Source organism: Oncorhynchus mykiss, chromosome 1, assembly GCF_013265735.2.
Source record: "Oncorhynchus mykiss isolate Arlee chromosome 1, USDA_OmykA_1.1, whole genome shotgun sequence".
NCBI classification, from domain to species: Eukaryota; Metazoa; Chordata; class Actinopteri; order Salmoniformes; family Salmonidae; genus Oncorhynchus; species Oncorhynchus mykiss.
Window position 1 is genome coordinate 32,686,789 of NC_048565.1, and position 18,296 is coordinate 32,705,084.

Below are 18,296 nucleotides of genomic sequence, written 5' to 3' on the forward strand. Positions count from 1 at the left end.
CAGCGCCTCCCTTTATTTTAAAGGGTTTTGGGGGTTCAGCCAAGCTTGACAGCTAGCTTACTAGCTTAAGTTATGCTAATGTCTATGTGAAAAGATAGTTGATTCCTAATTTTATAGCCGGCTATTTGCCAGCAATGTACAATCATCTACACGCCACAACTAACAACAATAAAGCAAAATGGCTTACTTATAACTTGAGCATAAATATCTAGCCTCCCCATAGACCCCTAGCTATGTAGTTTGTGGCAGAAGTGCTAACGGAACCTGGCCATTTGCAAGGTATTATGGAATCAGTCAATATAAAATACTGTATACCCCTTTTAAGTTATACACTGAGGAAATCACTATAACCAGCCAACCAGCCACCCAGCTCTGTCCTGGATATCATGAGTGGGTGCTTAATGGAGAGTGTGTACGTGAGTGTGTGTGTGTGTGTTTGAGTATGTGTGTCCGTGCATGTGCGTGTCTGTAGAATGGACCAACAGGGTGAAGCCTCACCTCTGCTCTCCGAGCGGCATCTCGGTGTTACCATGGCAACAGCATTCGTCACCGACGAGAGAGAGCGAACAACTGAGACCATTAGAAGAGACAACCTCTGAATCAGGGACCACAGTACTGAACAACATGCTAAGTGCCACTCCTATCTTATTTATTTCAAGTGTCAAAGATAGGATCAGTCCTAATGTGCCATTACAGAAGCAAATCCTAATGTTAGGACACTATTTAGGACCTGTAATCTGCTAACCTCAATAGTGTGCTCACCCTCTAACCACACTACTGCTGTTCAATACCTGTACTAGCTCCAACATGACAGTGATGAGATCATGAGAGACAGTCCCGTAGTACTAAAGAGTATAAGGAGATGAATTTGCAGGATGTCTTTGGCCTGTATTCTCTCTGACCTAGTTACAGCACTAGGAATTCAATTAAACCCTCTGGAATTACCATAGAAGATCCTCTCATTAACACACGTACCCACCCACACACACACACACACCAAAATGAATTACCACAGAGGTATAGCCATTAGTATCACACTGTGCTATTTAACTCAAGGTTAAAGTATGTCCTTACTATAGCCTAGATATCAATTAATAACACATTGTGATCTGAAATTAACCTACACCCTGTCATTCATGACTGTATGGATTTAACATTATGTCACTAACTGATATTAGTAGTAATGTAGAGCTAGCTATGCCAGGTGTCCAGGAGTGGGATGAAGTAATGTATGTCTGTCTCTCTCTGTGTGTCTCTGTGTGTGTGTGTGTGTGTGTGTGTGTGTGTGTGTGTGTGTGTGTGTGTGTGTGTGTGTGTGTGTGTGTGTGTGTGTGTGTGTGTGTGTGTGTGTGTGTGTGTGTGTGTGCGTGCGTGCGTGCGTGCGTGCGTGCGTGCGTGCGTGCGTGCGTGCGTGCGTGCGTGCGTGTGTGTGTGTGTGTGCTTGCGTGGTATGTCCATGTGGGAGTGTCTGCATCTCTACCTCTACAATTACCACTGGTGACTGCGGGACTAGTAATTGATTCGTGCCGACAACCAGGCAATTTACTGCGACGCTGATACACCATCGATTTACCACTGTGACTGGATGACACAGACATCCCTGCACAACAACGCACAGAGACGATCAATTCTCAATTTCACCAATACCAGTTAGGAAAATATACCTAAAATATATCTTAAATATAACTCCAAAATGAAGCCCATCCAAAACTAAGTCTACATTCTTTCAACACATCTCTAAACCTCGTATTTAACAGTACATAACTCAAAAACCCAATTCAACGACTCATCTAGTCTCTCCAGTCCTCTAGAGGTAAAGCAGGGTTGTATACAGAGTATAAATCCAATATGGAAGGATAATGGAGAAGAGATAATTGACTGGATGTGTTCTCTCTCTATATATATATACCCTATTTCCCTTATCCCCTGCTCCCACTGCAATTCCCCTATTAATTCTACGAACACTTTCTCTGTCACCCCCTTTCTCTCACTCTTCCTCGCCCACTCTCTTCTCTTCCTCTCTGTATCTTCTATCTCTCTCATTGTTTCTTATTGTTTTGCCCCATGTCTCAGTCTCCTGCTCTTTAAATCTCCATCTTTCCAATCACAATTTTCTCTAATTCAATCTACATTTCCACCTGACCACCCTCTCAAGGTTCGTTGAGTGGTTGGTGCTATCGTCTGTGGACCATCTGTGATGTCCCTGGGTTGACTCATAAGGATTATGTGTCATACGTCTTGATGTAGTATTCTGCTTGTGTGTTTGCACATGCATGCCTGACACCTACAGAAAGGAATTCAGCTGCTCAGAATTACTTCCAGACTTAACAGTGTCATGACGTTGCCCTGTTGGGTGAGGTTTATGACCCCCCCCCCCCCCCCCCCCATAAATACCTTTCCCCGTTTCTCTCCCCTCTACAGCATGGACTATTGGAAAGCCCTGTGTTACCACAGAGAGAGTATGGTAACATCAAAAGGTTAAGGAATGAAACAATATTTCCCTTTCTCAACCAGTTGAAAGTGTCGGTTGGTACTTAAAGAATATGATGTCAGATCAGTTGGACATTATATCTCATGATAGGATGACATAAATTGTATCTTTGAAAGTCTAGACATTCTAGTTATCAGATTCACATGGAATTGTTCTGCAATTTATTTGTGAAAAGATTACAATTAATTTTAGCTTCTAAATTGGATAATTATTTATTTTTTTCATAAGAAAACTATGCTCACTCAGTGGCCACGCTCAAGTGAACAGACATTGGTTATGAAACATGCCCTTCTCTCCCCCAAATCAAAAGCCCGTTGACAGAAGACAAATTTAGTTCCCGATGACGTGAGGACTGCTGTCCATACATTTAAGCTAATTTCAACTACAACCTAACGAAATTAACATTTAGTTCCTGATGACGTGAGGACTGCTGTCCATACATTTAAGCTAATTTCAACTACAACCTAATGAAATTAACATTTAGTTCCTGATGACGTGAGGACTGCTGTCCATACATTTAAGCTAATTTCAACTACAACCTAATGAAATTAACATTTAGTTCCTGATGACGTGAGGACTGGTGTCCATACCTTTATTAAAATGGCTCATTTCAACGTGGAGGTGACGATCACCACGTTGGAATAGTGAATTTCGACTAGACCAGCCAGAATACAGCATGAGCTGATTATGGCAACTTGGTATGAACTTTGAACGATTATTCACTAAATAAGTGATACATTCTAGATGTCGAGTTATCAGCTGCAGCTGTAAACATACGTGGCCTAGGAAAGGACAGACAATCTCAGAAGAATGACAGGGTACTTTAACGTATCCGCTCTACAACACTACTACCAGAAAGATTATTCAAAGGACAATGGTGATCTCTGCTGGGTAAACCAGTCTTCTATCTTCGACCCATCTACCGAAGCGCAGCTCAGAATAAATATTATATCTTCCATTTTCCTTTTCCAAATGGGCGGTTACTAGAACGCATAAGATTCTGTATTGACGGTAGCATAGCTTCTCAAGGTCTGGTAGACCCAATCCCTTTTTCCCTCAGTCTTCCCGCTCTTTCATTAAAACCCAACCCCCTTCCTCATATCAGGTTAGCACAAAAACAAATCAAATTAATTTATATAGCCCTTTGTACATCAGCTGAAATCTCAAAGTGCTATACAGAAACACAGCCTAAAACCCCAAACAGCAAGCAATGCAGGTGTAGAAGCATGGTGGCTAGGAAAAACTCCCTAGAAAGGCAAAAACCTAGGAAGAAATCTAGAGAGGAACCAGGCTACGAGGGGTGGCCAGTCCTCTTCTGGCTGTGCCGGGTGGAGATTATAACAGAACATGGCCAAGATGTGCAAATGTTCATAAATGACCAGCTTGGTCTAATAATAATAATCACAGTAGTTGTCGAGGGTGCAGCAAATCAGCACCCCAATAGGGGCTTTTCATTTTTTAAAATTTTATTTCACCTTTATTTAACCAGGTAGGCTAGTTGAGAACAAGTTCTCATTTACAACTGCGACCTGGCCAAGATAAGGCATAGCAGTGTGAACAGACAACACAGAGTTACACATGGAGTAAACAATTAACAAGTCAATAACACAGTAGAAAAAAGGGGAGTCTATATATACATTGTGTGCAAAAGGCATGAGAAGGTAGGCAAATAATTACAATTATGCAGATTAACACTGGAGTGATAAATGATCAGATGGTTATGTACAGGTAGAGATATTGGTGTGCAAAAGAGCAGAAAAATAAAAATAAATAAATAAAAACAGTATGGGGATGAGGTAGGTGAAAATGGGTGGGCTATTTACCAATAGACTATGTACAGCTGCAGCGATCGGTTAGCTGCTCAGATAGCAGATGTTTGAAGTTGGTGAGGGAGATAAAAGTCTCCAACTTCAGCGATTTTTGCAATTCGTTCCAGTCACAGGCAGCAGAGAACTGGAACGAAAGGCGGCCAAATGAGGTGTTGGCTTTAGGGATGATCAGTGAGATACACCTGCTGGAGCGCGTGCTACGGATGGGTGTTGCCATCGTAACCAGTGAACTGAGATTCATGACATGATTAGTAATTGATGTGTGATCTACCCTGTGTATATATATGTCATTCTGTGTGATTATTTTGGTATTTAGTAAATAAATAATTAAGCCAATTTGTGTATTGCTGATTCAACTTATTAGCTAGGGTTTGGGCAGATAACCAAGTACTTACGACAATCAGAATGAGACCAATCGAGGTGACGATTAATAATGGACTACTATTGATATAAAATATTTTCTGATCTTTAAAAGAGTGGATTCGGGAGATAACCGTGGTTCCGTGTCTTATAATTTAATCAGTCAGAGACACGACAACAGGTAACTGGACTACAAGCACACACATACACACGCACACACACAGATTTCTAGAATATGTAAATAACTTTATCTTGAAGCTAACGACCATATCATTATGCAGACTAATTTAAATCTGGATTCATATTAATAACATGATTTCAGGGGAAAAGCAAATTTGACCACATTATTCCCAGGCCAGGCACCACCATGGAATATAATTACTATGCGGTCCACAACACAATCACCCAGAGAGACTAGCCAATTCACACAACCAACCTAGTCCATCAGACCATGTGATTACAGTGCCTTGCGAAAGTATTCGGCCCCCTTGAACTTTGCGACCTTTTGCCACATTTCAGGCTTCAAACATAAAGATATAAAACTGTATTTTTTTGTGAAGAATCAACAACAAGTGGGACACAATCATGATGTGGAACGACATTTATTGGATATTTCAAACTTTTTTAACAAATCAAAAGCTGAAAAATTGGGCGTGCAAAATTATTCAGCCCCTTTACTTTCAGTGCAGCAAACTCTCTCCAGAAGTTCAGTGAGGATCTCTGAATGATCCAATGTTGACCTAATTGACTAATGATGATAAATACAATCCACCTGTGTGTAATCAAGTCTCCGTATAAATGCACCTGCACTGTGATAGTCTCAGAGGTCCGTTAAAATCGCAGAGAGCATCATGAAGAACAAGGAACACACCAGGCAGGTCCGAGATACTGTTGTGAAGAAGTTTAAAGCCGGATTTGGATACAAAAAGATTTCCCAAGCTTTAAACATCCCAAGGAGCACTGTGCAAGCGATAATATTGAAATGGAAGGAGTATCAGACCACTGCAAATCTACCAAGACCTGGCCGTCCCTCTAAACTTTCAGCTCATACAAGGAGAAGACTGATCAGAGATGCAGCCAAGAGGCCCATGATCACTCTGGATGAACTGCAGAGATCTACAGCTGAGGTGGGAGACTCTGTCCATAGGACAACAATCAGTCGTATATTGCACAAATCTGGCCTTTATGGAAGAGTGGCAAGAAGAAAGCCATTTCTTAAAGATATCCATAAAAAGTGTTGTTTAAAGTTTGCCACAAGCCACCTGGGAGACACACCAAACATGTGGAAGAAGGTGCTCTGGTCAGATGAAACCAAAATTGAACTTTTTGGCAACAATGCAAAACGTTATGTTTGGCGTAAAAGCAACACAGCTCATCACCCTGAACACACCATGCCCACTGTCAAACATGGTGGTTGCAGCATCATGGTTTGGGCCTGCTTTTCTTCAGCAGGGACAGGGAAGATGGTTAAAATTGATGGGAAGATGGATGGAGCCAAATACAGGACCATTCTGGAAGAAAACCTGATGGAGTCTGCAAAAGACCTGAGACTGGGACGGAGATTTGTCTTCCAACAAGACAATGATCCAAAACATAAAGCAAAATCTACAATGGAATGGTTCAAAAATAAACATATCCAGGTGTTAGAATGGCCAAGTCAAAGTCCAGACCTGAATCCAATCGAGAATCCGTGGAAAGAACTGAAAATTGCTGTTCACAAATGCTCTCCATCCAACCTCACTGAGCTCGAGCTGTTTTGCAAGGAGGAATGGGAAAAAATGTCAGTCTCTCGATGTGCAAAACTGATAGAGACATACCCCAAGCGACTTACAGCTGTAATCGCAGCAAAAGGTGGCGCTACAAAGTATTAACTTAAGGGGGCTGAATAATTTTGCACGCCCAATTTTTCAGTTTTTGATTTGTTAAAAACGTTTGAAATATCCAATAAATGTCGTTCCACTTCATGATTGTGTCCCACTTGTTGTTGATTCTTCACAAAAAAATACAGTTTTATATCTTTATGTTTGAAGCCTGAAATGTGGCAAAAGGTCGCAAAGTTCAAGGGGGCCGAATACTTTCGCAAGGCACTGTACCACACACACACACACACACACACACACACACACACACACACACACACACACACACACACACACACACACACACACACACACACACACACACACACAGTCCTACCCCTCCATTCCCACACACTCATTGGTAGTGTATATAATTGAATAAGAGCTGTGTTATAGCAGCAGCAGTTCCAGTGCGGAGAAGGTGAGAAGAGAATCTTCACAACCTGCTACTAACATCTCATTATACTGCTGACCCCTGACCGTGTGTGTGTGTGTGTGTCAGCCATGTTGGCTCAATAAACCCCAGGGTCCACAGTTTCCTGCTGCTCACTTATTAAACCTGACGGGATGGATACCACACAATCTTAGGCCTGATAATGTGCGTGTGTGTATTTATTTGTATTTATACATGCATGCTTCTGTTTACTGATAAAGTATGAGAAAACACAGGTGAAATGGTCATTCCAGTCAGCCAATGCAGTTGCACTGCCTGCAATGTTACAAACATAACATTGCAGTTTAATGGTGAAAAATATCCCAAGAAGCAATGAGCATAGTAACATGGTTTTAAAATAAATGTAATTTATATAAATATAAGAGGCAGTTTTATTAGAAATTGGATTTCTGCTGTAAATGCATATTAATGTAATTGTACAGCCATAAGCAAAGCTATAGGCACAATAATGCATGTGTAAAGGTGCATGTGTGGGGTGGCAGTTAGCCTAGTGGTTAGAGCGTTGGGCCAGTAAACGAAAGGATGCTGGATCAAATCCCGAGCTGAAAGAGAAACTTACCACCGAGTTCCAACCTTCTCTGGAAGCAGCGTCAGCACAATAACTGTTAGTCGGGAGCTTCATGAAATTGGTTTCCATGGCCAAACAGCCACACACAAACCTAAGATCACCATGCGCAATGCCAAGAGTCGACTGGAGTGGTGTAAAGTTCACCGCCATTGGACTCTGGAGCAGTGGAAACACGTTCTCTGGAGTGATGAATCATACTTCACCATCTGGCAGTCTGACAAATCTAGGTTTGGCGGATGCCAGGAGAACATTGTGTAATGCCAACTGTACAATATGGTGGAGGTTGAATAATGGTCTGGGGCTGTTTTTCATGGTTCGGTCTAGGCCCCTTGGGTGGAGGCTCTTATGGCAGAGGGTTCACCAACTCCATATTAATGCCCATGATTTTGGAATGAGATGTTCGAGGAGCCCATGTCCACATACTTTTGGTCATGTAGTGTATCTACAGTATCTGTATGTGTCAACAGAGGCAGAATGACTTACAGCCCCATCAAACCCTAACACACTTTACTGCTGACACACAACGTTAACCTGTCAGCCATTCACACACACATGCATGTGCACACATATTAGGGGTAATAAATGGCCTTGAGGCTGTAACACACCAAAATGTTGAATAAGTCGAGGGGTATGAAATACATTATTTATGTCTAAATATATGAAGACACCAAGAAGGTCAATTACAGGTCAATTACTTTTTAATGCATTTAACCTAATTCATGTAGACCCAATGAACAATGTTATAATGTGGTTAATGTGTTGTGTTTATTATCAGGCATTTTAACCCCCACCTTGACCAATGGTAAACAGTGCAGGTGTCCTGTTAGTACAGTGGCTATTATATTATTGAGTGAATTCGATTAATGCAACTGTTTCAAACTGAATTAATCAGACGTTTACACATCATATTGTTATAAATAAACTTGGTTAATGTCACGTTCGGACCTTTATTTCCTTTGTTTTGTATTTATTTAGTATGGTCAGGGCGTGAGTTGGGTGGGCAGTCTATGTTTGTTTTCTATGTTTTGGGGCATTTCTATGTTTCGGCCTAGTATGGTTCTCAATCAGAGGGTTGCACTGTTTGTTTGTGGGTGATTGTCTATGTTGATTGCTTCTTTCAGCGCAGTTTGCATTAGCTTCACGGTTGTTAGTTCGTTTATTGTTTTGTATAGGGTTTTCAGTGTTCAGTGTTTTTCTGTAGTAAAATAAATGATGAACACATACCACGCCGCATTTTGGTCTTCCGATCCATCTCGTCTCTCCTCTACAGATGAAGAGGAGGACGACCGTGACAGTTAAATGTTCCTCAAAAAAATATGTTCAAGCGTTCACACGCTTAAGTCACACCAAGTCAGAAAAAACGTGTTCACACTTTCACATGTTCAACTGTTCATTTGTGGCATTTACCACGCATGCACAAAAATCGTCCCTCCCTATGTCCCTCTTCAGCCCCACTCCCCCCAGGAGTAGATGAGTGGATGGGTGGGGGAAGGGACAAAGGAGTGGAGAAGATAGTAGAGAGAGACAATATGCAGATAGGACAATGCTAGACAATATACCACTCACTGCCACCCCTTCTGCACGAGCGACACCGCCCCCTTTCCCTATTTCCCTCTTCCCTGTCTCCCCAGTCCCTCTGTCTCCCCTCTTTGCTCCTGTGTTTTTTTTCTGTGCTTCAACAAAACAAATGCAATTACACTCTTCAGAAAACATTCTAATGGATTTCGGCTGTTGGCTCTGTTCACTTAAAAGAGCCGTTAATTTGGCTCCCAAACGGCTCTTTGTTCAGTAGTGCTTAACAATTGGTGAAAAAGCATGAAAGATTGTACATTTATAATTGAAAGCCTTAAAGGTTGCCTACCATTATGTCAGTTTGTGAAATGTGAGTTCAAATACATTTTTACCAGGTGAAATTAGATTGCTTGCAAATTTGTAAAAAAAATATTTACAATTTAGCGTGGACCAGAATGAGGCTCTCTCCTCACTATCTATTGTTCCTGCACTGAGGAATTATCGCATTCAGATAATTTTTTTATAATTTATCTATAGATAACCGTTGTCTGGAGCTAAAAAGCAGTAGTAGCAGTATGCAAATCAGGGAGCCAAATGAACGGCTCTTTAATCCCGATGTTCACCAAAAAGATCTGTTCAAAAAGAGCTGTTCGTTCGCGAACGACCCATCACTATAGGCTATTTCAAATAGAAACCTTAAACACTTCGATGTGTAAAACAACACGAGGCACATCCAGAAGAGGACTGGCTACCCCTCAGAGCCTGGTTCCTCTCTAGGTTTCTTCATAGGTTTCTCCCTTTCGAGGGAGTTTTTCCTAGCCACCGTGCCTCTACATGTGCATTACTTTCTCTCTGGGGTTTTAGGCACGGTTTCGGTTTCTGTATTTTTTTTAACAAGGTAGGCCAGTTGAGAACAAGTTCTCATTTACAACTGGGACCTGGCCAAGATAAAGCAAAGCAGTGTGACAAAAACAACAACACAGAGTTACACATAAACAAACGTACAGTCAATAACACAAAATAAAATAATAATAGAAAAATCTATGTACAGTGTGTGCAAATGTAGAAGACTAACAAGGTAGGCAATAAATAGGCCCTAGAGGCGAATATAATTACAATTTAGAATTAATACTGGAGTGATAAATGTGCAGATGATGATGTGCACGTATAGATACTGGGGTGCAAAAGAGCAAGAGGGTAAGTAATAATATGGGGATGAGGTAGTCGGGTGTGCTATTTACAGATAGGCTGTGTGCAGGTACAGTGATCGGTAAACTGCTCAGACAGCTGATGCTGACTCCAGCTTCAGAGATTGTTGCAATTCGTTTCAGTCATTGACAACACAAAACTGGAAGGAAAGGCGGCCAAAGGAACTGTTGGATTTGGGGATGACCAGTGCAATATACCTGCTGGAGCGCGTGCTACAGGTGGGTGTTGCTATGGTGACCAGTGAGCTGAGATAAGGTGGGGCTTTACCTAGCAAAGACTTATAGATGACCTGGAGCCAGTGGGTTTGGCGACGGATATGTAGTGAGGGCCAGCCAACGAGAGCATACAGGTCGCAGTGGTGGGTAGTATATGGGACTTTGGTGATAAAATGGATGGCACTGTGATAGACTACATCCAGTTTGCTGAGTAGAGTGTTGGGGGCTATTTTCTAAATGACATCGCCGAAGTCAAGGATCGGTAGGATAGTCAGTTTTACGAGGGTATGTTTGGCGGCATGAGTGAAGGAGGCTTTGTTGTGAAATAGGAAGCCGATTCTAGATGTAATTTTGGAATGGAGATGCTTAATGTGAGTCTGGAAGGAGAGTTTAAAGTCTAACCAGACACCTATGCATTTATAGTTGTCCACATACTCTAAGTCAGAACCATCCAGAGTAGTAATGCTAGTCGGGCGGGAGGGTGCGGGCAGCAATCGGTTGAAGAGCATGCACTTAGTTTTTCTAGCATTTAAAAGCAGTTGGAGGCCACGGAAGGAGTGTTGTATGGCATTGAAACTTGTCTGGAGGTTTGTTAGCACAGTGTCAAAAGAAGGGCCAGATGTATACAGAATGGTGTTGTCTGCATAGAGGTGGATCAGAGAATCACCAGCAGCAAGAGCGACATCATTGATGTATACAGAAAAAAGAGTCGGCCCGAGAATTTAACCCTGTGGCACCCCCATAGGGACTGCCAGAGGTCAGGACAACAGGTCCTACGATTTGACACACTGAACTCTATCTGAGAAGTAGTTGGTGAACCAGGCGAGGCGGTCATTTGAGAAGCCAAGGCTATAGAGTCTGCCGATAAGAATGCGGTGATTGACAGAGTCGAAAGCCTTGGCCAGGTAGATGAAGACGGCTGCACAGTACTGTCTTTTATCGATGGCGGTTATGATATCATTTAGGACCTTAAGCGTGGCTGAGGTGCACCCATGACCAGCTCGGAAACCAGATTGCATAGTGGAGAAGTGCTCTTATTCTCCATGGACTTTACAGTGTCCCAAAACTTTTGGAATTAGTGCTACAGGATGCAAATTTCTGTTTGAAAAAGCTAGCCTTAGCTTTCTGACTGGATATATTGGTCCTTGACCTTCCTGAAAAGTTGCATATCGCGGGGGCTATTCGATGCTAATGCAGAACGCCACAGGATGTTTTTGTGTTGGTCAAGGGCAGTCAAGTCTGGGGTGAACCAACGGCTATATATATTCTTAGTTCTACATTTTTTGAATGTGGCATGCTTATTTATCCTCTACTGACGGAATGAGGTCAATATTCTTCCAGGATACCTGGGCCAGGTCGATTAGAAAGGTCTGCTCGCTGAAGTGTTTTAGGGAGCATTTGACAGTGATGAGGGGTGGTCGTTTGACCTCAGACCCAGTACGCACGCAGGCAATGAGGCAGTGATCGCTGAGATCCTGGTTGAAGACAACAGAGGTGTATTTAGAGGAGAGGTTGGTCAGGATGATATCTAAGAGGGTGCCCATGGTTACAGATTTAGAGTTGTACCTGGTAGGTTCCTGGAGGCCTGGTGCATGGCACCGGTACAGGTGGCACCGGGCTGAAGACACGCAAGATATCCTGGTTCAAGGAGATGTACTGGAGAACAGGAGCGCTGAGCCAGCACCATCCGTCCTGGCTGGATGCCCATTCTAGCCCGGCAAATGCGAGGAGCTGGAATAGAGCTGGAATGCGAACTGGAGACACTGTGCGAATCACTGCGTAACACGGTGTCTGACCAGTCACACGCTCCCCACAGTAAGCATGAGGAGTTGGCTCAGGTCACCAACCTGACTCAGCCAATCTCCCCGTGTTTCCCCCCAAAATGTTTTATGGGGCCGCCTCTCGTGCTTGTCTCGTTGGTACAACTCCTCGTAATATCGCCGTTCCGATTTCGCTGCCTCTATCTCCTCCTTAGGACGGCGATAATCCCCAGCCTGCATCCAGGGTCCTGCTCCATCCAGAATCTCCCCCCAGGTCCATTCCTCCTGAACACACTGCTTGGTCCATTTTTGGTGGGATCTTCTGTCACATTCGTTATAAGGATCGGACCATGGCGCAGCGTGGTATGCGTACATTCTTATTTATTAAAAGAATGAACACTAAACAAACTAACAAAATAACAAAACTAAACTTTAAGCTATACAAACGAATGCTGACAGGCAACTACACATATACAAGATCCCACAAACACCAAAGGGAAATGGCTACCTAAATATGATCCCCAATCATAGACAACGATAAACAGCTGTCTCTGATTGGGAACCATATCAGGCCAACATAGAATTACAAAAACCCTAGACAATACAAAAACCTAGACAATACAAAACTAGCGTACCCACCCTAGTCACACCCTGACCTAACCAAAATATAAAGAAAACAGAGATATGTCAGGTCAGGGCGTGACAAGTTCGTGCTAAACACTGCTGCTAGAATCTTGACTAGAAGCAAAATGTTTGATTATATTACTCCAGTGCTAGCCTCTCTACGCTGGCTTACTGTAAAGGCTAGGGCTGATTTCAAGGTTTTACTGCTAACCTAGAAAGCATTACATGGGCTTGCTCCTACCTATCTCTCTGATTTGGTCCTGAAGTACATACCTACACAAGACACAGGCCTCCTTATTGTCCCTAGATTTCTATGCAAACAGCTGGAGGCAGGGCTTTCTCCTATAGAGCTCTATTTTTATGGAATAGTCTGCCTATCCATGAGAGAGACTCAGACTTGATCTTGACTTGATCTTGACCTTTAAGTCTTTATTGAAGACTCATCTCTTCAGTAGGTCCTATGATTGAGTGTAGTCTGGCCCAGGGGTGTGAAGGTGAACGGAAAGGCACTGGAGCAACAAATTGCCCTTGCTGTCTCTGCCTGGCCGGTTCCCCTCTCTCCACTGGGATTCTCTGCCTATAGCCCTATTACGGGGGCTGAGTACTGGTTTACTGGTGCTCTTCCATCCCGTACCTAGGAGGGGTGTGTCACTTGATTGGGTTGAGTCACTAACGTGATATTCCTGTTCGGGTTTGGCGCCCCCCTCGGGTTCGTGCCGTGGGGGAGATCTTCATGGGCTATACTCTTGTCTCAGGGTAGTAAGTTGGTGGTTTGAAGATATCCCTCTGATGGTGTGGGGCTGTGCTTTGGCAAAGTGGGTGGGGTTATATCTTGCCTGGTTGGCCCTGTCCGGGGGTATCGTCGGACAGGGCCACAGTGTCTCCCAACCCCTCCTGTCTCAGCCTCCAGTATTTATGCCGCAATAGTTTATGTCGGGGGGCTAGGGTCAGTCTGGAGTTTTTCTCCTGTCTTATCCGGAGTCCTGTGAGAATTTAAGTATGCTCCCTCTACTTCTCTCTCTCTCTCTCTCACTCTCCCTCCCCTCCCGGAGGACCTGAGCCCTGAGACCATGCCTCAGGACTACCTGGCCTGATGACTCCTTGCTGTCCCCAGTCCACCTGGTTGTGCTGCTGCTCCAGTTTCAACTGTTCTGCCTGCGGCTATGGAACCCTGACCCGTTCACCGGACGTGCTACCTTGTCCAGGACCTGCTGTTTTCGACTCTCTCGCTCTACCTCACCTGCTGTCTCTTACTCTGAATGCTCAGCTATGAAAAGCCAACTGACATTTACTCCTGAAGTGCTGACCTGTTGCACCCTCAACAACCACTGTGATTATTATTATTTGACCCTGCTGGTCATCTATGAACGTTTGAACATCTTGGCCGTGTCCTGTTATAATCACAACCTGGTACAGCCAGAAGAGGACTGCCTACCCCTCAGAGCCTGGTTCCTCTCTAGGTTTCTTCCTAGGTTCCTGCCTTTCTAGGGAGTGTTTCTATACCACCGTGCTTGTTGCATTGCTTATTGTTTGGGGTTTTAGGCTGTGTTTCTTTATAGCACTTTGTGACATCGGCTGATGTAAAAAGGGCTTTATAAATACATGTTCATTATATTGGCACTCCCTAGTAGGAGCAGTCCTCCATAGGAATGAATGTAAATCTACCATATTTCAATTAAATGTTTCAAGGACAAAATGATATGTATTTAAGTATGTTTTGTTGTTGTAGTGGAGACAGTTACATCAGTACTCTCTAAAAAAAATACTTTAAGGTAAACGTATTTAGTATATACAGTATAAATGTTTATCTCACATAATATAATTAAAACGTTTGCATTAAGATGTCTGTAATAGAAGAAACATGTCAGAAACGTATTTAGACGCTAATAAATGCATTTATATAGCTTCCAATCTATTTTTTCAATTGAGGAGTGCCAAGATGGCTGCACGGTGGCTTCAAAACAGCGCATCCTGTCAGTCATCCAGGGTTTATTGGACAGATCCTCACTTGAACAGGGAATAAGTTACAGAGGCATGCAGGTACAGTGAACAGCACATGGGGAAAGAGAGAGAGAGAAGTGCTAGAAGTGCAAATGTTTCAACTGTACACTTTCCACATGTTTGTTGAATTTAAATGAATTGAATGAGAGAGTGAATGTCACATTCAATGTTCTTTGGTTTGATCATTGTTCAAAGCAGTATTCTGAAGGGAGTGATCCGGTAAGTCTGACCTGTGACATCTGACCCTGACATACTATTACCACTAAATCAATCTCCCACCACGTAGAACAGCTTTCTGCTCATATAGCTTCTCCTTTAACACTGGCCAATAGCTTTGACTCAGGGGGAAGGTTGAGAGAGTAGGTGTCTGAGGGATTACAACAGTAAGCTGGAATCTACTGGTTAATTACTGACTAAATCAAATAACCACATTTAACATCAGACATTATACAAACACAATGGTCCTGCTGGAGAGGGGAGATAAGCTGGAGTAAATTGATAGATCTAGAAATGAGTGTGGATGAAACATACACACACACCCACACACACACACAATATCTCACTGGTCCTTTTGCAAACCATGCACGTGATGAGTACCTTGTTGGATCAGACTTGACAAGATCATCTACCAGAGCTGTGTGTCAGGTGCTAACCCACTCCCAGGCCATGAGAGAGCAGGGAAGTTCTTGTCATTGATATTCTCTTGCAGACGTGTTCAATATGAGACTTGTTAAGACTTGACATTCATGCATTAGGCTATTAGTGATGGGCATTCCGTGGTGTTTCGGTGAGTCGGATCTTTTGGCTCTGTTCACCCAAGAGCCGTTCATGTGGATCCTAAAGAACTCCTTGTTCAGTAGTGTTAACAACTGATGAAAAACCATGAAACATAATGCACTTCTAATGTACAGCCTAAAAAGTTTGCCTACCATTATGTGAGATCATGAAATTTGAGTTAAAATGCATTTTTACCGGACGTGAAGGGTAACTTGCAGGCTCAGACTTCAGCTACTAGAGCTGTGTGTCAGGTACTAACCCACTTCCAGGCCATGTTTGAGACAGCAGGGCAGATCTCATCCAGAGGGACTGGCTCTGACATCCACTTGAAACATTGTTTTTTTTTTGTTTATTAGGCTAAATCACGCTTTGTTAACATATGACTTCAAAGTGATCTGTTCTTGCAATTTGTAGTCATTGACATTTCAGATTTCCATATGATAATGTTTCACGAAGTAGTTTGGTTGTAGTGAACAACTTTTTCAAAGTAAATTTAGTTAGTTAAACTTATTTTTCTTAAGGGTAGCTTTAGTGTAACTTAACTTCTTCATTTGTGATGTAATTGGTAGCTTGGTAAACTATATTTGTAGAGTAGCTTCCCCAACATTGCATGAATCATCAAGTTTGCGGACGACACAACAGTGGTAGGCTTGATTACCAACAACGACGAGACGGCCTACTGGGAGGAGGTGAGGTCCCTCGGAGTGTGGTGTCAGGAAAATAACCTCACACACTGATTGTGGACTTCAGGAAACAGCAGAGGGAACACCCCCCTATCCACATCGATGGGACAGTACTGGAGAGGGTAGTAAGTTTTAAGTTCCTCGGCGTACACATCACGGACAAACTGAATAGGTCCACCCACACAGACAGCGTTGTGAAGAAGGCGCAGCAGCGCCTCTTCAACCTCAGGAGGCTGAAGAAATTCGGTTTGTCACCAAAAGCACTCACAAACTTCTACAGATGCACAATCGAGAGCCTCCTGTCACCGCCTGGTATGGCAACTGCTCCGCACACAACCGTAAGGCTCTCCAGAGGGTAGTGAGGTCTGCCCAACGCATCACCGGGGGCAAACTACCTGCCCTCCAGGACATCTACAGCACCCGATGTCACAGGAAGCCATAAAGATCATCAAGGACAACAACCACCCGAGCCACTGCCTGTTCACCCCGCTATCATCCAGAAGGCGAGGTCAGTACAGGTGCATCAAAGCAGGGACTGAGAGACTGAAAAACAGCTTCTATCTCAAGGCCATCAGACTGTTAAACAGCCATCACTAACATTGAGTGGCTGCTGCCAACACACAGACTCAACTCCAGCCACTTTAATTATGGGAATTGATGGAAATTGATGTAAAATATATCACTAGCAACTTTAAACAATGCTGCTTAATATAATGTTTACATACCCTACATTACTCATCTCATATGTATATGTATATACTGTACTCTATATCATCTACTGCATCTTTATGTAATACTGTACATGTATCACTAGCCTTGCCTATGCCGTTCTGTACCATCACTCATTCATATATCTTTATGTACATATTCTTTATCCCTTTACACTTGTGTGTATAAGGTAGTAGTTTTGGAATTGTTAGGTTAGATTACTCGTTGGTTATTACTGCATTGTCGGAACTAGAAGCACAAGCATTTCGCTACACTCGCATTAACATATGCTAACCATGTGTATGTGACAAATACATTTGATTTGATTTGAAGAGAAAACCCTTCTATCCTTTCAACCCAACTACAGCTCAGAGACACGACTATCTTATCTGTATACTGCAGAGATTGAGAAGGGGAGAGGGAGAGGAGAGAGAGAAGGAGAACCACAGAGATAACAAATGTTGATTCTGGGAACATTCTAGGAACGTTCTCCGAAGGTTGTGGGAACGTTCCCTGAACGTTATACCAATGTTCCCTAAAGGTTCAAATGGATGCTTTTCTTAACGTTCTCTGAACATTTTCGTTTGGTTGTATGTAGGTAGCGGGGAACGTTCTGTGAACGTTCTCTGAAGGTTACAAAGTTGGGCACATTCTGTAAACGTTCTCTGAAGGTTACACAATTAGGAACATTCTGGGAATGTTCTCTGAAGGTTACCAATGTTCCTTAAAGGTTCAAACCGATGGTTTTCACAACGTTCTTTGAATGTTCTCTTTTGATTATATGAAGGCAACTGGAATGTTCTGGGAATGTTGTCTGAAGGTTACAAAGCTGGGAACACACTTACACCCAGGATTACACAATTAATTATGAACAACAACACAATTACGGTTTCAATTATCAATTTGTTTTATAAAACTGTTTGGAGAAATCTGATTGACATATACACACATACACTGACTTATACACACAAACACATGCACAAGTGCGCACACACACACACACACACACACACACACACACACACACACACACACACACACACACACACACACACACACACACACACACACCCACTGATATCACACACACACTGATATCACACACACACTGATAATGACTGATATCATACAAGATGGAGGGAACGTTGGAACATCACTAACGAAATTACAGTTAATAAAAAATGTACACTTGATCTAGTATGTATAAACTAATGTATAGAATTTATAATTCAAGAGAAAATTCAGA

General features: G+C 42.8%; 1 protein-coding gene across 1 annotated transcript in view; it reads right to left on the reverse strand.

The window, feature by feature from the left end:
• The window catches only part of LOC110532201 (FERM domain-containing protein 4A), a 204,184-nt gene that overhangs the window by 156,523 nt on the left and 29,365 nt on the right, over window positions 1-18,296 (reverse strand). The gene's annotated exons all lie outside the window — the stretch shown is intronic.